Genomic DNA, 18375 nt, shown 5'->3' with positions numbered 1-18375 from the left:
CTCCAGACGCCTCCAGCTGCGTGTGAGCTCCTGATGCACAGTCTGAATTACCTCCACGATGATTTCATGCCGAATTTGCTGAGTCTCCGAGCAGAGGAGCGTTTCTCTGGGCCTTCACCACATCTTTCATCCAGAAAATAAGTGGTGATAATATTTGTAATATGTTTACTGACAGGACCAGGGGCTCTGTGCAGATAACTCTTTTATGACACAAAGTACTTAACTAAGATGGAAAATGGCATTACTCATGTTAAATTCAAAATGAGCATTTTGTCCCAGATTGCTAGAAACCCAGTAAATGTCATTAGCTATCTGAGGTTACAGTGAAATCCGCAAAGGGTTACTCTTTGGTAATTACATTTACGGTAGCTATAGAAACAAGGGACATCAGACTGAGCCGGCTGACAGTTCTGTCTCTTCCCCCCAAGAATGGCTCATCTGCATGTTGTCGTCTCCAAAGACTAGGCTCCAAATCATGCATCTCGGCAGCTTGCTCTTGGGAGAACTGTTTTCCCCACAGGCACCAGGCTGGAGCCCCAGGACAGGAGCTGCTGTGATTCTCGATTGGAAACTAATGATAAAAGACAGAGATGAGGAAGGAAGCTCTTCCTGTGGCTTCTGCATTGAAATGTGCCTCCTGAACGTGTGCGGGAAGTTATGCTTCCTGGGGTCCTCCTTCTGTGGCAGATGCATTATTTATGGCCAGTGTGCTCTGGTGCAAAGCTCTTCTGCCCCTCCACCCAAGAGCCCCACACTGCCGTGGGGCAAGTTCCAATCTGACCTTGACACCCTTAACACTCCTCCCCCTAAGACCAAGAAACACACCCACCTGCAAGGAGGCCTCAGAGCTCCACCGGCCTTCTCAGACCCATCTACGCTGCAGGCAGGACCTGAAGGGTCAGGAAAGGGGAAATGAGAGCGCAGGAAGCTGCACTTGGGAGCTGAAGGGCGCTTCAGCCTCAGGGGCAAATGAGACCAATGGAAGGACCCTATTTGCCAACTAGAAGGACCAGCACCTTCCCTCGTTGCCTGTAACAGCCAACACCTTCCCTCACATCTCTGACAAGGCACCACCTTCTCGTCTCCTGTGTGTGCTGCGACGGCTTCCCCAGCACCTGGTAGCCCGATACCTTCCCTGTCCAGCCACACATAAAGCCACTGCCTTTCCTGGTCACCCAGGAACACCTTCGGTTGCCACCTGTCATAGCCAGCACCCTCATCTGTCATCTACACCTACAGCCAAGAGCTTTCCTCCTTAGTTGATACAAGGCAACACCTTCCAGCACCTAGAGGTGTGAGCACAAACCCCTTTTCTTGCAACTGGGTAGCAACCAGCACCTTCCCTCATCACCTGGGACAGGCAACCTCTTCCCTCAGCATCCTTGACAAACATCGGCTCTCACAGTCTCTGTGTGGCAGTCAACACCAGCCCTCACCAGCTGACGCCTGTCTGGCCTCACCACCTGGAAGCACCAGGATCTTCCCCAGCCGTCTTCCTCTAGGCCAACGGTTCTCCACGTGTGATCCTCAGACCGACCGCACTGGGAACTCTTTGCATTCCATGTCCCACCCAAACCTAATGATTCGGAAACCTGGGAGGTGGGGCCCTGCAATTTGTGTTTTTGAGCAAGATTTCCAGGTGACTGTCATGCATATGAAATTTGAGAACCATAGTGGGTGCTCTTTAAAGTCACCTGGGGAGCATTCAAACACTCTGATACCCAGGTGGCACCCCCAGAATGCAGAGGCCCTGGTGTCACAAGTTCCGGGGGGTAGGGCACGGTTCTATGTGCAGCTGGGGCTGAGAGCCAAGCTCTGACCCAGTAGGCATCTCCAGAATGGCAGAGAGGGCCCAGCAAGCTCCCAGCTATGCTGCTAGCAGAGCCACCTAGAGACTGGCCGTCACCTGTCTGATGTCCAACAGCTGCCTCCAGGCCGCAAAAGTGCCCAGGGGACCAGAGTTCCTGGCAGCAGACCTGCCCAGACCCATGCTTGCTACGGCCCCCTGCCAGGTGTCCCGGAGCTACCCAGGGACCCCACTGGCTATGCCTGCCGGAGTGATGCTCATCACCTTCCTGCCCACTGCCTGCACTGACAACGGAAAGCCTCAAGGACCCGGATTGAGGACCAGCCCCCAGGGCAGGCTGCAGGAGGGAACCCACTGGAACAAATCCTGCTCAGGCCTGGACCCCAAAACCCAAGACATGTTCTTCCCTCAACAGCCAACATCTCTCCCTAATGCTCCCCACTGCATCTCCAGCCCCAGGAGCCCTCTACCCACCAGAATGTCACCCCACTGTGATCCCTGCCCTCTGCTTCCTGAGAAATCACGATTCTTTGAGAAAGGCCTAGAAGAATACAAGCCAGTGCGATCCCGACTGGTTAAAGTGTAGGTGGATTTTTTTTTTCTTTTCTTTCATTTTCAAAGACTCTGTCATATAATTACTATATTACATTTATACTTTAAAATAAATGATTAAAACAAATTTTCTCTAAACCTCATGGCCTAGGTCAATGTCACACACGCATACACACACAGACATACGCACATACCCGCCCCCTTCACGAACACCTTCCCTCGGCGCCCCACTCTTCGGATGTTGCCATCTGTGTGCACACCCGGCTGGGCTCTGAGCACCGTGGCTCAGGAGTTCCTCCTCCTGCTGCCATCCCCAGCCCTCTTGCCCAGTGCCCAGCTTTGGCCTTAGAGGAATCCCACTCTGTTCCAAGGAATGCTGGGCTATCCTCCGCACTGTCCCCACAGGAGTTTAACTCCATTGGGCAGAGGCCCTGGAAGACCCCCTGTATCTACCCACCTGTGCTGGGCGGGGTCAGCAGGGGGACACATAACTCAAGAGGAGTTTCAGGGCCCTCGCCTCAGAAGCTCAGCCCAGCACACACTCCATCTCAGCTTTTCGTATCCCACACACGCCCGAGCACCACACCTCTGGCTGCAGGCTGCACACGACAGCCAGTCATCAGAGCTCCTGGAGAAACAGGATCGTTCAGATCACAACCCTGCCTTCCCTTCAAATGCAAGACTATGACAGAAACTTCAGCTCTTCAGAAGTGAACACAGGCCCACGAGTCCCCAGGTGTATCTGCTTGAGTTCTGTCTGTATGTCTTGCTCAGGACAGCCCTGGGCAGAGAGACAATTCCAGGAGCACCTACCAAACCCCTCCCACTCCTGGGAGGCTCTCTCTGCTCTTCTGCTCTCTCTTATCTGGCCTAGGCAGGGGCTCTGTGCCTATGGCATTTGATGTGCCAAAATCAAACGTCATCATATCCCCACAAGTCAGTAATTAAACTCAATAGTAATTAAAACTCAATAATTAAACTCACCGCATCGACAAGAGAATCCATAGTTGACAACAAAGAAGCCTGCTCTCCATTCCAGGAAACGCACTCCCAAGCAAGTATTTCATTCACAGAAGAAAAGTGATGGGGAGTGGCACCACATGGAGGTTAGGGAGCACTTTTATAGATGCACGTGCCGTCACAGCCTCACCTGGCCAGCTGCCTAGTCCACCTGCACCCCCCAATCTACCCTGGTCCATACCCCGTGAGGCCAGCCTCCAAGGATTCCAACCCTGGGCTCCCTGGCCCCCTGGCTCCTCCTTGAGCCACCGGAAGGCATCAGCAGGGAGAAAGTTGAGCTGGACCCACATTTGCAATGGCTGTATTCCCCCATATGAGGACACAGCTCCCATCAGGCAACTTCTCCCTTCCCGCTGCTTCCTTCTTGGAGGCTCAGGAACACTGACCCTTCCCCTGCCCTTTCTCGGTCCACAGATGGTACACTCCATCTGGAGTGGTTCCTCTTCATTCAGCTCTGTTCAGTGACCCCTGGGAATGTATGATCAGTTTCTTGCCTATCACTGGCTGATTTACCTGAAGGATCGGCACCTTTAGGCTTTAGAGTTGGGTTTCAGCCAAGTATTTTGGACCCTTCTCTGAGATGGGCCATGTGCCCATACCATCAGATGGATGCAGAGATTAACCAGGTCCAAAATAGGATGATTCATAACAATCAGCAAAGTGTCTCTGGTGATACGTCTAAGGGCTCTGTCTGCAGATCTGTCCACTCACCTTTTATGAGTGATTTGGCAGAGGATATTGACTGCTCCTGACCCCACTGCAGGGCTAGTTAATATACTGAATGGCAGTGTTGGTATCCAAAAAGATTTCAGCCATCTGAAACAATGGGCCATATTCAGCAAAATATACCTCAAAAAGAGACAGAGAGAAGTTTAGAAATTTAGAAGGCCAAAGGCATAAGAGGAAGGAAAGACTCTGTGGAAAGCTTTTGGAAGACACGCTTAAGCTGAATATGAGCCAATGGACTGATGTGGTCACTTCTGGGTGAATTAAAAGCATGACACCCAGGATAAGAAGGAAGGGGGGCACCTGGGTGGCTCAGTGGGTTAAGCCTTTGCCTTCCCCTCAGGTCATGATCTCAGGGTCCTGGGATCGAGCCCCACGTTGGGCTCTTTGCTTGGCAGGGAGCCTGCTTCGCTTCCCCTCTCTCTGCCTGCTTGTGATCTCTGTCAAATAAATAAATAAAATCTTAAAAAAAAAAAAAAAAGAAGAAGAAGAAGAAGAAGGAAGGGACCCCACACCCCCACACCCCAACCCCTCCAGCTTAATAACCAGCTAGATGGCAGCTTAGAGCTGAGTTCCACTCTGGGTTCTAATCCAGAAGAGATGATGGTACCATGGGGAAGGCTTGGGAGGGGAAAGCCAGGCCAGGTGTGCAGGACACAGAAACTCATCACAAGCTGTGGCTGAGGAGACCAGAGAAAAGCCTGGCAAGGGAGAAGGTGACATAAGAGCCAGCTCCAGACACCTAAAGGGATTATCTCCAGGAAGATAAAGAACAGGGGAGCAGTGCCAAGGACTCTCTCTCTCTGATCCAATTAAAACTGTCTGCAATCACTGAAAAAAAAGAGCGCGAGCAGCACCAACAGTGACAAGCGGAAAACGTGCCCAGCCTCCAACTACGCACTTCCCACCACCAGCCACGGCTCCGGTGGGTGTCCAGGCTTACAACCTGGCTTTCCACCCCCCAAGGAGGCCACCAAATCCCTCAGCAAAGCAGGAAGGACAACAGAGAAAACACAAATATAAACAAATAGGCAAAGGAAGTAAAATCTCTGCAGTCTAATAGAGAAAGAGAGAGAGAGAGAGAAAGGAAGGAAGCAAGGAAAGAAGGAAGGGGGAGGGAGAGAGAGAGAGAAGGAAGGGAGGGAGGGAACGAAAGCAGGGCAATGTCGGAGGGACGGCCCACTCGGAAACGGACTCCTACATAGAGCGTAAGAAGAGTTTGGGGAAATGCTACCAGTTGTTTTCAAAGAGAACAAGAAATATATTACATCAACTGAATAACAGAGTCATAAACAAAATTAATACCTGCATACGAATCAGTGGGTGCCAGAGAGGTCAGTAGGGGGAATGGGTGAAATAGATAGAGGAGATTAAGAGGAACAAACTTCCAGTTATCAAATCAATAAGCTGTGGAGATGATGAGGTCAGCATAGGGGATAGTCAGTAATATGCAATAACGTATGGTGACAGGCGGTGACTATACTTACAGCAGTGAGCACTGAGTCATGTACAGAACTACTGAGGCAAGATGTTGTATACCTGAAACTAACATAACACTATATGTTATCTGTACTACAATAAAAATGTTTTTTAATAGGGGCACCTGGTGGCTCAGTGGGTTAAAGCCTCTGCCTTCGGCTCAGGTCATGATCCCAGGGTTCTGGGATTAAGCCCCGCATTGGGCTCTCTGCTTGGCAGGGAGCCTGCTTCCCTTCCTCTCTCTCTCTCTGCCTCTCTGCCTACTTGTGATCTCTCTCTCTCTCTCTCTCTCTGTCAAATAAATAAATTTTTTTAAAAAAATGTTTTTTAATTAATATCTCTATGCCTCTAATGAGAATGCTTTTGGAAGCAGTAAAAAACAGAAATGGCACTGCCAACACATTATACCAATAAACCAAAAAATATATTTAAGATCATTCGTATTAGTATTGTATTAGTCAGTTTAAGTTAAGATATGCTGTCATAATAAGCAACCCCCAAATCTCAGTGGCTTACATCAACAAGAGGTTATTTTCCCCTCAGGGTCCACGTTTATTGCTGGTTGGTCACAGCTCTGTTCTATGGTTTCTTTATTCAGGATGAGGAAGCAGCCCCAATCCCTCATGGCAGAAGAGAAGTCAAATACACCAGAGTCATGTGATGGCTCTTAAAACTTCCATTTGGGAGAGGCTTAAGGAACCCTCACCCCTATTTCATTGGCCCAAGCAAGTCACATGGCCAGGGAGGACACCATCAGAGCAGCCCGCGCACACACACACACACACCCACTGAGAGAAGCAGTGAATATTTTGAACAATAAGACAGTCTACCACCATACCCAGGACACAGAATACTTGAGTGGAAGCTTTCTTTAACAGGAAAAATAATAAGCATAAGAGAAAATGCTAGAAGAACCCAAATGCAGGGGCTTGGGTTCCTGAAGAACACATAAGAAACCGACAGCAGCTATCTTCCTAAGCCTATCATCAGAAGAGTTCCCAGAGCTGAACAAAGAACTGATATTAGAAATCAGAGGGACACTGCCTGTCTAAGGAAAAGTTTATACACGGAGAGGAATGCTAAGTTTCATGGATGAATAATGTTTAAATCTCCAAGAAAAAGGGAGGAGGATATTCTTTTTTTTTTTTTAAGATTTTATTTACTTATTTGACAGACAAAGATCACAAGCAGGCAGAGAGGCAGGCAGAGAGAGAGGAAGGGAAGCAGGCTCCCTGCCAAGCAGAGAGCCCGAAGCAGGGCTCGATCCCAGGATCCCGGGATCATGACCCGAGCTGAAAGCAGAGGCTTTAACCCACTTAGCCACCCAGGTGCCCCGAGAGGGGGATATTCTTGATGAGGGAAAGGGTACATCTGTGGGCTTCCAGAGGTAGGTGCCAACAGGAGAAGTCTATCCCATGTGCTCCACAGCTGCACCCTCAAAGCCTCGAAAGAAGCCCTAAAAACACAGATGTGCTCCCTTCGACGAGCTCTGCCCCTGCCAGTGGGCAGACGGCCGGGCCACCCCAGAGGTATAGACACCACACTGGCTGCTTCCAGACCTCAACAGCATTTTTCTCTCCTCTTGCTCATAAATCTGGATCTGCCCATGTTCACCGAGGACATTCTAGTGCCCAACCCTGCTCAGATGTGTCTGTCAATTATCTGCATGCAGAAAACAAAATGTCTCTGAAAGGTTAAAAAATGATAAAAATCACATAAGTGTATATTACAGATAAAATTACATAAATAAAAATATTAATAGATAAATTATAAAGAAAAACAGGGGAAACACGGGCACCACCAACACAGGGGTGAAAGTTTCAAATCAGAAAAAACAGTTAATGACTTGAAATTTAAGGAAGCAGAGAACCACGCTGGAATTGCAACGCTAATCGTTCACGTCTGTGCAGGGGCACATACAGGAGAGGGGGGCAGACAAGAGAAAGAGAGAGGCAGAGGTACAGAGGAGGGGGAAGGATGGGAAGAATCCAGCAAGGGACATCAGGCATGTGGAGAAAGCTGGTTAGAGGCCATGTCCTGACCTCCATCCAGAGCAGGCTTCCAAGAAGTTTTTTAGAGCCCCCCAAGAGGGTTCCTCCAATGGAGATGGACGTGGGAAGTACCTGACCCCCTAGCTCCTGGAGAAGCTGGCCAAGCTAGGACCTCCCACTGCGATTCCTTTCTGGGGGAGCATGTGAGAATTAATGTGGTTTCTCCCTGTGACTTAATGTGCTGTTAAAAAATGATAAAAATCACATAAGTGTATATTACAGGTAAAATTACATAAATAAAAATATTAATAGATAAATTATAAAGAAAAACAGGCAAAACACGGGCACCACCAACACGGGGGTGAAAGTTTCACCCTATGGTTTCTGCCTGTGAATTAATGTGCTGGCATGAATTCAGCCAAAATCAGTGTCTCCTGAGCTTCTTAGTGTGAGTCCCACCTAGACAACCATGAGTCTGTCCCCTGACCCCCACAGTCTATGGAGTGGCCTGGGCAACAACCACGCTTCTCTCCTATGCCCCGTTCTCTGTTCTTCCTTCCACAGGGAAACTCAAGCCCAGCTGACATGACTTCTTGCCCCATTGGAGCCAGCGTTTCTAAGTACCATGTGCCAGATGCTAAGCTCCACGTTGTGGATATAACTTCAAGATCATCCTTACACCAACTTTTACAGCCAGCAGGGACCAGGATCACCCGCATTTTAGAAAGGAAGGAAACAAGGCTCAGAGAAGTTAGGTAAGTCTCCGAAGGTCACAGAGCCGGTGACAGAATGAGACTTAGAAGCTGGGTCTGCCTCAGAGGCCTGAGCTATCGCACAAGAGAAGTGCCTGGCTTCCCTTCCTTATCCCAGCATCTTTAATGGTCCCTGCAGCACATGTCAGCCTGGACCCAGCAGGGTCTTCAGGAACTCACCCTCTCAGTGGGGACACAGACAAACACACCGGAAAGAACAACACCAATAGGTGACACCACAGAAGGTTCAAGGTGAGGCGAGAGAATGCTGTAGGGAGTTAGGCCGGCGGAACAAGTAAGTGAGGGGAGGTGGGAGCTGCCCCTTCAGAAAATGGAAAATCACCAGTCAGCCCCGCTTCCCCAGAGCCTGCTTGGGAATGTGATAACCATGATAACAGACACGGACAGTGATGGAAAGCGAGCCTCCCAGGGGAGGCCCCCACAGCCAGACTCCACAATTACCGGCAGCTCACACAAGACAGACAGTTCCTTCACTTGCGATGTAGGAAATGTTTTGTGTTTTCTGCTTCGGCTTTAATTCTGAGCTAAACAAAGACCTGGTGGGCGGGAGATGGAGTGCTGCCCAGGGAGCCCACTCCATGCCTCCCGAACATGGTTCCAAAACCAGAGGAAGAGCAGGAGCTGGGACTGGGGCTGGAGGGGAGATGGCTGCCATCCTAGGAAGCGGCCAGGGCCTCCAGCCTATGCCCTGGGGAGCAACACACCCAGCCACTTCACAAGCCCCACGACCATCCAGGATCTATGCTTGGAGGCTTCCTCCTCACACCCCTGGAAGGTGGTGCAAGTATCATCCCAATTTCGTGCAGGAGGAGACAGGCTCACACAGAGTATGTGTCCCATGTGACCGGCAGCATCATGGGACAGAGTCAAGTTCCAACCGCCCCTGTCAGAACCCAGAGCTCTATGTTAGTAGGGCTCGTGGGACCCTAGCAAAAAGCCAGGTCAGACAGGGCCTGCCAGTCAGGGAAGAGGGTGGGATTCAAAACCAGACACTGCCCATGCTCTGGATGAGATGTGAAAATGCTAGCACCAAGCCCGGCACTGGGTAAGTGCCCAATAACCACCACGACTCAGAAGACTGGAAGATCCATGAGGGCAGGGACCTCATCTGCTTTGCCCACCAGGGACACCAGCACCTGAAGGGTGCCCATTGACCCCGCTGGCAGATGCTCCATCAGCGACTAGGGATCCATGCCCTAATGGATGCCCCATGGATCTGCAGCAGGCTTTGCTCACCAAAACCAAACCCCAGACAATTTTGGAACATTACTTTTCTAAACTAGGGGCTAGAACAGTCAGAAACTCTGGTGCAGCAGGCAAGGAACAGGAAAGCACATGACAGAGGAGGGAGAAGATGCAGGCTGCCCCAAAGGCCAGATTCTGCCACATGCAACCCAACTTTGAGGGCCCTGGGCAGGCGGCACATGTAAGTAACACCAGGGCCATGTATGCATCCAAAGAGCCACCAGTACCAGTACACTGGTCAGCCCTGCTCCCCAGTCCAACCCCCTGAAGCCACCACATAGCTGCCCTGCTCACCATCCCATCATCAGAGACCAGCCCAGGACCTAGTACAGAGTAGGCATTTTGTAAATATCTGTTACAGAACATGAATGCCCGAAAAGCCTAGAGTGTGCTGGGCATTGCTCCAGGAGCTTACCTCTTCATAATCAGTCTTGCAAAGGGAAAGCACTATTCTAGGGTCAGCAAGTGGCAAAGGTGAGGCTCAGAGCGAAAGCAACTTGCCTAGAGTAACACAGCTAGGAGGTGACAGCAATGAGTTTGGCTTTAGCCTGTGCTCTTTCCACTGCCACATGTGGCTTCTAGGAGGAGGAAGAAGAAGGACACAGGGGCTCTTCTGGAACAGAAAGCAGTTACTCTCCCGCGAGCAGCTTCTCTGAGCCCTGCTCCTACTGAGCCCAGGGCAGCCAGTGCGGGAGCTCCAAATCTGCCCAAATTTACCCCAGGCCAAAGCTAAGCCTCCCCTGAGATTCTGGTCCCACTCAGCCAGGAGCCTGTTGGGGAGCCAGGAGAGGGGGGCCTTGTTTGCCCAGCCACCTTGAGAAGCTTGGGTCCTTTAGCCCAACCCCCTGGTCCATGTTAAGGGAACAAGGCCCAGCAGCAGGCGCTCTCCAGAGTCCCCACACCTCCCCTCCTCTTGGGCATCAAGAGCCCATTAAGCAGGAGGAGGAGTCTTGGCGGAGCTCCGCCCATAGCTCTGCCTGCCCCCCCACCCAAGGTAGGCGGAGGCAGCGGCTGGCGCTGTCCAGAGTACCTTCCCTCCCCGACCGCACTGTTTCTTTACTCCTCCCCACCCCGGGTGGGAGGGGCCGTTATCTCCCTTTCACGGATAACCAGAGCTCAGAGAAGTTAAAAGACTTGCCAGGAACGCACAGCTGGTGAGGCGACGTGCAAACCCAGGGCGTGAAACGCAAAGCCCTAATAATCACAGCTCAGCACAGCCTCTCAACGCGCCCCAGCTGAACCGCATTCCTCCGGAGACTCTCGGCATTGTGCACACAACTGCAGACCCGCTCCTTCCCCTTCCCCCAAGCCACAGTGGCTGGCTACGGAGAGCCCCGGAGCCCGAGCCCATGGGGCCGGTACCCTCGCCCCAGCAGGAAGCGCCCCTCGCGCCGCGTTCCCAGGCCCGCACCGTCCCCCCTCCCCTCTCCCTAACATCCCTCCCCCCACCCCCGGCGAGCCGAGCCACGAGCATAGGCTGCATTTGTGGGAAACCGGGGCTCAGCGCTCAGAGAGGGAGGCAATTTATTCTGGAGAAAACATCTTTGTTCTGCGAGTGAAGGGGAGCCATTTCCAACAATTTAATGCTCTGTTCGCGGGCCCGGGTGCTGGGGTTGCAGCGCGAGGCTTGTTCTTCGAGGCAGAGCAGCACATAATGAGGCTTCTCACTGCCGCTCCCCGCCATCCTGCCAAAAACCAGAACGGTTATTTATCCATTAATCTGACATTACACCTCCTGCATTTTATCTGCTTAAATAAATTTGGTGGTTAGAGTGTGTGTCTGGCGGAGAAACTCCCGCATTCAATTTCCGACGCGCCAACGCGTGCAACGCTGCCATTATAAACTCGCCTTTGACGTCGCAGGGCCTCGGCGGTCCCAGCAGCAAGGATAGGCCTCTCCCAGCTAGGTGAGAGGCAGACCCCCACGGGGCAGGCCTCCAGAGACTGTTCCCTGAGCCTGCAACAACTGAGTTAATTACCTGCTGGGTCCTCCTTCTACCAGGAGACCCGCCACCTCCTTTTGTTATCTACTGGGTTAGGGAACAGGGGAACACCTCGAACCTAGACCCCCACTGCCTGGGCTGGAATCCTGGCTGTGCCACTCAGAAGCTGTGTGACCTTGAAATGTCACCACCTTTCTGTGCCTCCATTTTACCATCTCCTTCTTAGGGCTACTCTGAGAAATAAAAGAGTTAATATTTGCGTAAGTGCTTGGAACAGTGCCTGGCACATAGTAAATGTTCAATAAAAACTAGTTTAAAATATATATAATGTTTAAAATCCACAAGTGTGGGGCGCCTGGGTGGCTCAGTGGGTTAGGCCGCTGCCTTCGGCTCAGGTCATGATCTCAGGGTCCTGGGATCGAGTCCCACATCGGGCTCTCTGCTCAGCAGGGAGCCTGCTTCCCTCTCTCTCTCTGCCTGCCTCTCTGCCTACTTGTGATCTCTGTCTGTCAAATAAATAAATAAAATCTTTAAAAAAAATAAAATAAAATAAAATAAAATAAAATCCACAAGTGTGTTTAAGCAGAGCTTTGGAGATGAGCTTGACCACTGGGACCTAAATGTGTCTGGAATTCAAGAGAGAGGGGAGTACACCAGGGACCCGCTCACCTTACTTCACCCACTCTACCCGTTTCACTCAGTTAAGAGTGGTCATAGTCAGGAGGGGCCATGGAATACTTCATTTGAACAAAGGGTCCCACTTCTTGAAAACATCTGAAGTCCGTTTTTCTATTCCATGGCTTGCATTTTACAGAGGAAAAATCTAGAAGCCAGAGAGGGGAAGGGACTTGTCCACAGCTCAGCAAGTTCACAGCAGAACTAGAAGCAGAATCCAGGCCTTCTATCCCCCAGGCCCAGTTCCTGGTTTGGGGTTTTTCGGTTTTGGTTTTGCTTTTTTCCCTGCAGCATGAGACCTCCTGCCCATCTACCTCATTTTCAGTAAGGATCTCACCAACCTCTCTATGTAATGCCAGGTCAGGATGCCCCATGATGATGCCCAGCTGGGCACTCTCCTCTCCCAACCCAGCAGCTGCAGCGTAAGAGTCTAAGAGCCTAGCCCAATTGGCAGGTGAAACCCCATAACCCTCAGGCTTTAACATCCCGTACCCCAGAGACCGGCAGCCCCCTACCCATGTGTCCTTCATTTCTCCTTTCTGTTCATCCTCTGCAGCATCTCCCTGGCCTAGAAACTTGCTGGAATTTCCTACCTGTCCTCTCTATAACTCATCTGCCCCTTGAGGATGCCTTGTACCCTCATTGCCAGGGCTGGGTCTGTGCCCTACCCTGCAGGCTGGAACCCAGCACTGGGGGACACCTGGACCCTGATGCAACGCCCTCCCCCCACACACACACACATACCCCCACCACTGAGCTTTGGATGCGGGCCCCACAGATGGAGCAGTGGTCAGTGCACACCCAGCCTGAGCTCACCACACCCCTCTGGGGGCTCTCCCAACCAGGTCCATTCCCAGAACACCTCTCAGAGGGCTGGCAGCTCCACCCGGAGAAGGACACTTCCACAATCTTCTTGCTCAGGAGAGGCTGGCCCAAGGCCCCACGCAGACTGTTGAGGTGAGTGGAGAGCGATGCGGTGAGTCTGTCACCAGAGAGAGGAGCTGTGTCCCACGCAGGAGCCGCTCTGCCCAGGCAGCTGCAGGCCCAGCCCCTGCCTCCTTCCAAGCAACAAAGAGGCAGGCATGCGGGCAGACAGACGCCCAACAGAGACCTCCCACTCGATTGCTGTGTCACTACTTGCCCCCTCTTCCCCAACCCCCCAGATGAGGAAGCCCCTCCAACCTGTCACCATCCATATACCCTTTGCCAACCCCAGAAGTTCCCAGGGGAGAACGGCTGCTGCCTCCTAACCTCCAGGAAACCCCCCTGATCATTGCCGTCCATTACTGAGACCTGGTGAGACCTCAACTAGCCCAACCCTTTTCTTCCTGGCTACATTTAAGAAATTAAAACAGTGCTGGAGGCAAGAGGAAACACCCCAGGCCACACACTGGGGCCACTCCCAGCTCCCAGCAGGCATGGGCTCCTGGACTTGTCCTGCTTGAGCACAGTCTCATCTCAGATAACTGCCCTCACTAGCCTCCTACTTTACTTCCCTGACCGCTCCACCTCTTTTGACTCAGGTCCATCTTCTAGCTCATGGGCACCCCTGATCAGTGCTGCTCCTGGGAAAGTGATCTGAGTCCTGAATCGCATCAGCTTCTGATCCCTCCAGCCCTGTCCCCTGAGAACCGGTGCCAGGCACTGTGCCAAGTGCTCCAAAGTCTAAGACTTAGAGAGGTACGCCCCTTCCATTTCACAGATGAGGACACAGGCTTGCCTGGGGCACAGAGCTTCTAAGTGGCCCAGCCTGAATTTAAACCCAGATGTGTCTGAATCCAGAGCTCCAAGTCTCACCACCAGGCCTGCCCGTGGGTAGCCCACCCACAGACCTGTTCTTGCCCCGTGAGTGAAATCAGACACTGAGTCTCACTCCCACAGCCTCAGACGATGGAGGAGAGCTGGGCCCTGAGGGCCATGTGTTCTGTGGGTTCTGACTGGGGGTCTGTCTTCCTTCAGTGCCACTAAGACTCACCTGTCATTGGCGACGAATGGAAATTAGCATTTTACAGTAATAAAAGGCTGCTCCTGGTTAGACATCAAACGAATCAATCTTCTCTGACAGTTAATTTTCATTTTGCAACTTTCCCTGGTGACAACGGCAAGTAATGACCCTGAGCATCTGCAAAGTCGCGGGGAGAAGCAGCCCAGCCTCCCACACCCCTGGCTCCTGGTTGCTCTGGCTCAGCCCCTCCCCCTCCATGCTGGCTGATCAACAGCCCCCTGCCTCCACCCCCTCACCCCCTCACCCCATCCCCAGGCCCCCAGGCCACATAGTTACCTCTCTGCCCAGGAACCCCTCACAGAGGCTCAAGCCCAAACTGCCATCCTGGGGCCCAGAGACCAGAAACAGACCCGGCAGAGCTCAAACGCAAAGCCTCTGGGACAGCCTCTGAGAGCTCCCTCATCCTCACTGATCCCCCTCACCACACTACCAGTGATCCTCTCCCAATACCCCCATCATCACAGACTCCCCAGCATACCTCTGGCCCCAGTGTGACCCCAGGACCTGCCGTCAACCCCCAAGGCACGACAACAATGACCCTCTCGGGAAGTTCCCCAAGCATACCCTTCTCCCTCCCCCAGACCCCACCACAGAGCATTCCTGGAATGTTATCTCATTCCAGGGCACCCCTGACCCCTGACGGCCCTCAATATCATCAACAACCCCAATACCACGTCTGACCCCCAAATGCACCTCACAGATTCCCAGCACTTCCCAGCCGGAAGCCCCTAAATCTGACCTACACCTTCCCACATCTGTACATGGGGCGGGGGGGGGGGGGGGGGGGGGGGGGCAGAGCAGATGAGATGGAGCCTTCTGCAGGGGAGGCCCTCTGCCCCACTCTCCCAACCCCCAACCTCTGAGGGGCTGTCAGCTGGCCTCCTAGTCCCCATGCATTTGGCCACAGCCCACTCCTCACCTGCTAATTGAGAGGAGGCAAAGGCCAGCTCATCCTTGCACTGGGGCTCCCTGGCAGGCTCCAAAGGCAAATGCAGCAGCTCTCCCTGGCTCAGGAAACCCTCTAGGGCGCCCCTGCACCCTGGGACTCACACTCATGAGGAAGCTTAAGTTCATGGAAGGGTCATCCAATGACCCTCACCCTCTTTCCAGCAGGGCTATGGCACCAGGGACTAGAACTCCCTCCATCGCTCCACTTCCCAAAAATGCTCCTCTCCTAACAGCCCCCACACCCCACTCACAGAGCTCCTGACCTGGAGAACAACATTAACCAGCACTCAGTGAGAGCTCCTCTGTGCACAGCACCGTGCCAGCCAGGCTGTCTGTTCATCACGGGGCCACGTCAGCCCCACGTCACCACATGGATTCCAGCCCTGGTACAGTGCTTGCACGTGGCAGACAGCAATAAGAATTTATTGAATAAATGATCAGACAGGGGGCTTTCCACCTCTGCTCTCATGAAATACCTCAACCACCCTGCAAGCCAGGTATTATCTCAATTTAAGGAAAGAGAGAGCAGACCAGGGGGCCTAAACTCACACGACAATTGGCAGAGGAGCCTCTGCTTGGCTCTGACCCACAGAGAGCCTCCCTCCACAAAGAAGGCGTGGAAAGGCAGCTCAACACAGCCCGGCCCCTGCTCAGGACAGAGCTCAGCTCCAGGCACGCTGAGTCCCCATTTCTTGCCCCATTTCTTGCCGACACCAAACCACAACTCCAGGAAGTGCAGGCAGCAGCCCCTGCATCTCCCTGGCAACCTAGGAGCTTTTGTTCTCCAAGAATGGAGCTGATTCATCCCCACCCGCCACCCCAAAGTGAATAGCAGGGGCTGCCAGCAAAAGCTAGAAGGGTCTAGACCCCTGCTGCAGCCAAGAACAATCCAGGATGAGCCGATGGCTGATGCATGCAAGGTGCCTAGCTGGGCTTTCAAAGCAAGGGTGCCCAATGCTCTCCATACACACTGGCCAGAATCCCGTCACCACGGCTCAGCAGGCAGACAGCATAAGCCAAGAAAGCCACACCCCCAGGCCTCCCATTACTTCAGCCCCTTCCTCTTCACCACAATCCCATAGCACCCTGAGGCTCCAAACACACAACCCACTGGCCTTCACCCAGCACCATGTTCTTGGCTCTGGTTCCATGCCTTTGCACACCTGTCCCTCAGACTGCAAAGCCCCTTCATTTCTTGTCCCTTGCTGGGGATTTCTCATCCTTGAACTGGAGGCTCTGATGTGGTCTCCCCCCACCTCCAGCAATTCTCCATGAGCAAAATGTGTCACAGGTCTTGGGTACCCCACAGCCCTGTGCTCTCCCAGGGGCATCCCTTTCTTGGGGTTGTGACCACCCTCCAATAGGGGGTGAACTCCTGAAGGCAGAGAGCTGGGCAGCTCCAACTCCAGCCTGGGGTGAGGAAGAATCCCCAGGAGCTCTTAAAGTCATTGGAGAGTGGAACCGAGCAGCCACTGGAGACTGTTACCAGTGGAGATGCTCTCCCACATCACTGTCAAGCCTGGCCAGTGATCTACTAGGGCCAATGAAATGGAAGCAGGTTGGGACATGCAGAACTCTGAGCTGGTTCATGCTTCTCTACCCATATCACCAAAGGCATGGCAGAGAGTGGTGGCTTCTCAGCCTGATTTCTGAAGTGAGGAGGATGATGACAGGCTAGCAGCGCCCTCAGGCCAGCCCATGATGGATGTGTAGCCTGCGTGAGATATCAGTCACCAAGATTGGAGGCTGTTGTCACTGTCACCCAGGCTGGCCTATTCTGACAATGCAAGGAAGGAGCAAACAAATGCCACATGCACCTGCCCAGGACAGCACAGGTGCGGGGACTCTGCAGGCTGCCATGAACATGTGTGCCCCCAGCTGGCTTTCTAACTAAGCCTATTGCATGATGATGACCCCAAACCAGATTTCCAGAACAGGAACAGAACCTATGGGGCACATTAGAAGGATTGAGATTTGGAGGCTGACAGTTTTGAGCTCATATCCAAGCTAAGAAATATCCATGACCTTGAACAAGTTCCTTCACCTCTGTGAACCTCAGCTTTCTTGTCAAAAAGTCAATACCTACCCCCCAGGGCATTCTTAAGATGTCAGGAGGACAAACTGGGTGTCAAGGGCCAGGCACACTGGGAGTCTTCCATTGCTCATACATACCAGTCCCTCAAATTAGCTCTAAGGTCCCTGGGGCGGGGAGGAGCAGGATAACTCCATCCAGTCAACTTAGGATGGCCTCTGAGATGATGTCCCCTGTCACCTATGCAGGGCACAGAGAGGTCCCAGGCTCCTGGGGTGCTGACCTCACTGAGGTCGCCAAGCCGATGCTGCAGCTTCTATTGCCATGCCCACCCCACACACGTGCACGCAAAGGGCAGCATTCTGAGAGATCCTATTTCTGCCTCCTCTGGGGCATCTGGGCCCTAGCATGCATGGACACTTTGTTCATTAGGGCTTCTCCGTCTTGGTCCCCAGTCCTTCCTCTCTTCCTCCCTGACCGCAGCTGGCCCTTTCCGCAGGCTCAACTCTGAAGCAGAATGCTCTTTTGAGGCAGGCTGGCAGCAATGTTCTGGAGATAGAGGTTACATCCTGTTGCTTCCTGCTGTCCTTCTGGGCCTTCAGACTTGTCTGATGAAGGGGATCAAGAGGGAGTGACTCTGAATGAAGAAGGGGTCCACAGGAGCCAGAAATGGCATCTCTCAGAATGCAGAAAGCCACCACACCACCCTGTCTGGGAAGGCTCCAACACTCATAGGCATAGAAACTTGGGACCCATGTGGAAATGCCCATCAGAACATCACATCATGCAAAGACACTAACAGGACTCATTTGCACAGACATGGGAACCCCATTTGCTGATCACTTCTTAGATGTTAGGCACCCTGATGGGGGACTTACATGTACATCCCATGAAAACCCTACAAGATGCCTGTCATTATCCCATTTTATTGTGCAAGGGGGCACCGCGGCTTCCTGCAGAGGAAAGACCAAGGAGGCTCACACATGAGTCTCAAGCTCCTTCCTACAGACACCTCACAAAATTAACCATCCTCTTCTCTTAATGGCTAAACAAATCTATCCTGATTTGTAGGCTTTCCTGGAACTGCATTTATAATTGCATTCAGTGAAAAATGTTTGAAATGAATCTAATTCTTCATAGTTTGGAAACATGAAACATCTGCTTTGTCTCAGCAACTGT

General features: G+C 52.4%; 1 protein-coding gene and 1 long non-coding RNA gene across 3 annotated transcripts in view; both read right to left on the bottom strand.

Moving 5' to 3' along the window:
* GRID1 (glutamate ionotropic receptor delta type subunit 1) overlaps nt 1-18375 on the bottom strand; it is a 693966-nt gene that overhangs the window by 581904 nt on the left and 93687 nt on the right. The window lies entirely within an intron of this gene.
* LOC131828749 (uncharacterized) lies at nt 11094-17461 on the bottom strand. Its single transcript, XR_009352560.1, has 3 exons — nt 17337-17461; nt 14187-14300; nt 11094-11278 (listed from the first exon to the last, which is right to left on the bottom strand). It is a non-coding gene; the product is annotated as an uncharacterized LOC131828749 (long non-coding RNA).

This window comes from Mustela lutreola, chromosome 4 (genome assembly GCF_030435805.1).
Source record: "Mustela lutreola isolate mMusLut2 chromosome 4, mMusLut2.pri, whole genome shotgun sequence".
NCBI classification, from domain to species: Eukaryota; Metazoa; Chordata; class Mammalia; order Carnivora; family Mustelidae; genus Mustela; species Mustela lutreola.
The sequence above is the reverse complement of the archived record's forward strand: the minus strand, read 5'-3'. Positions and strand labels throughout refer to the sequence as shown.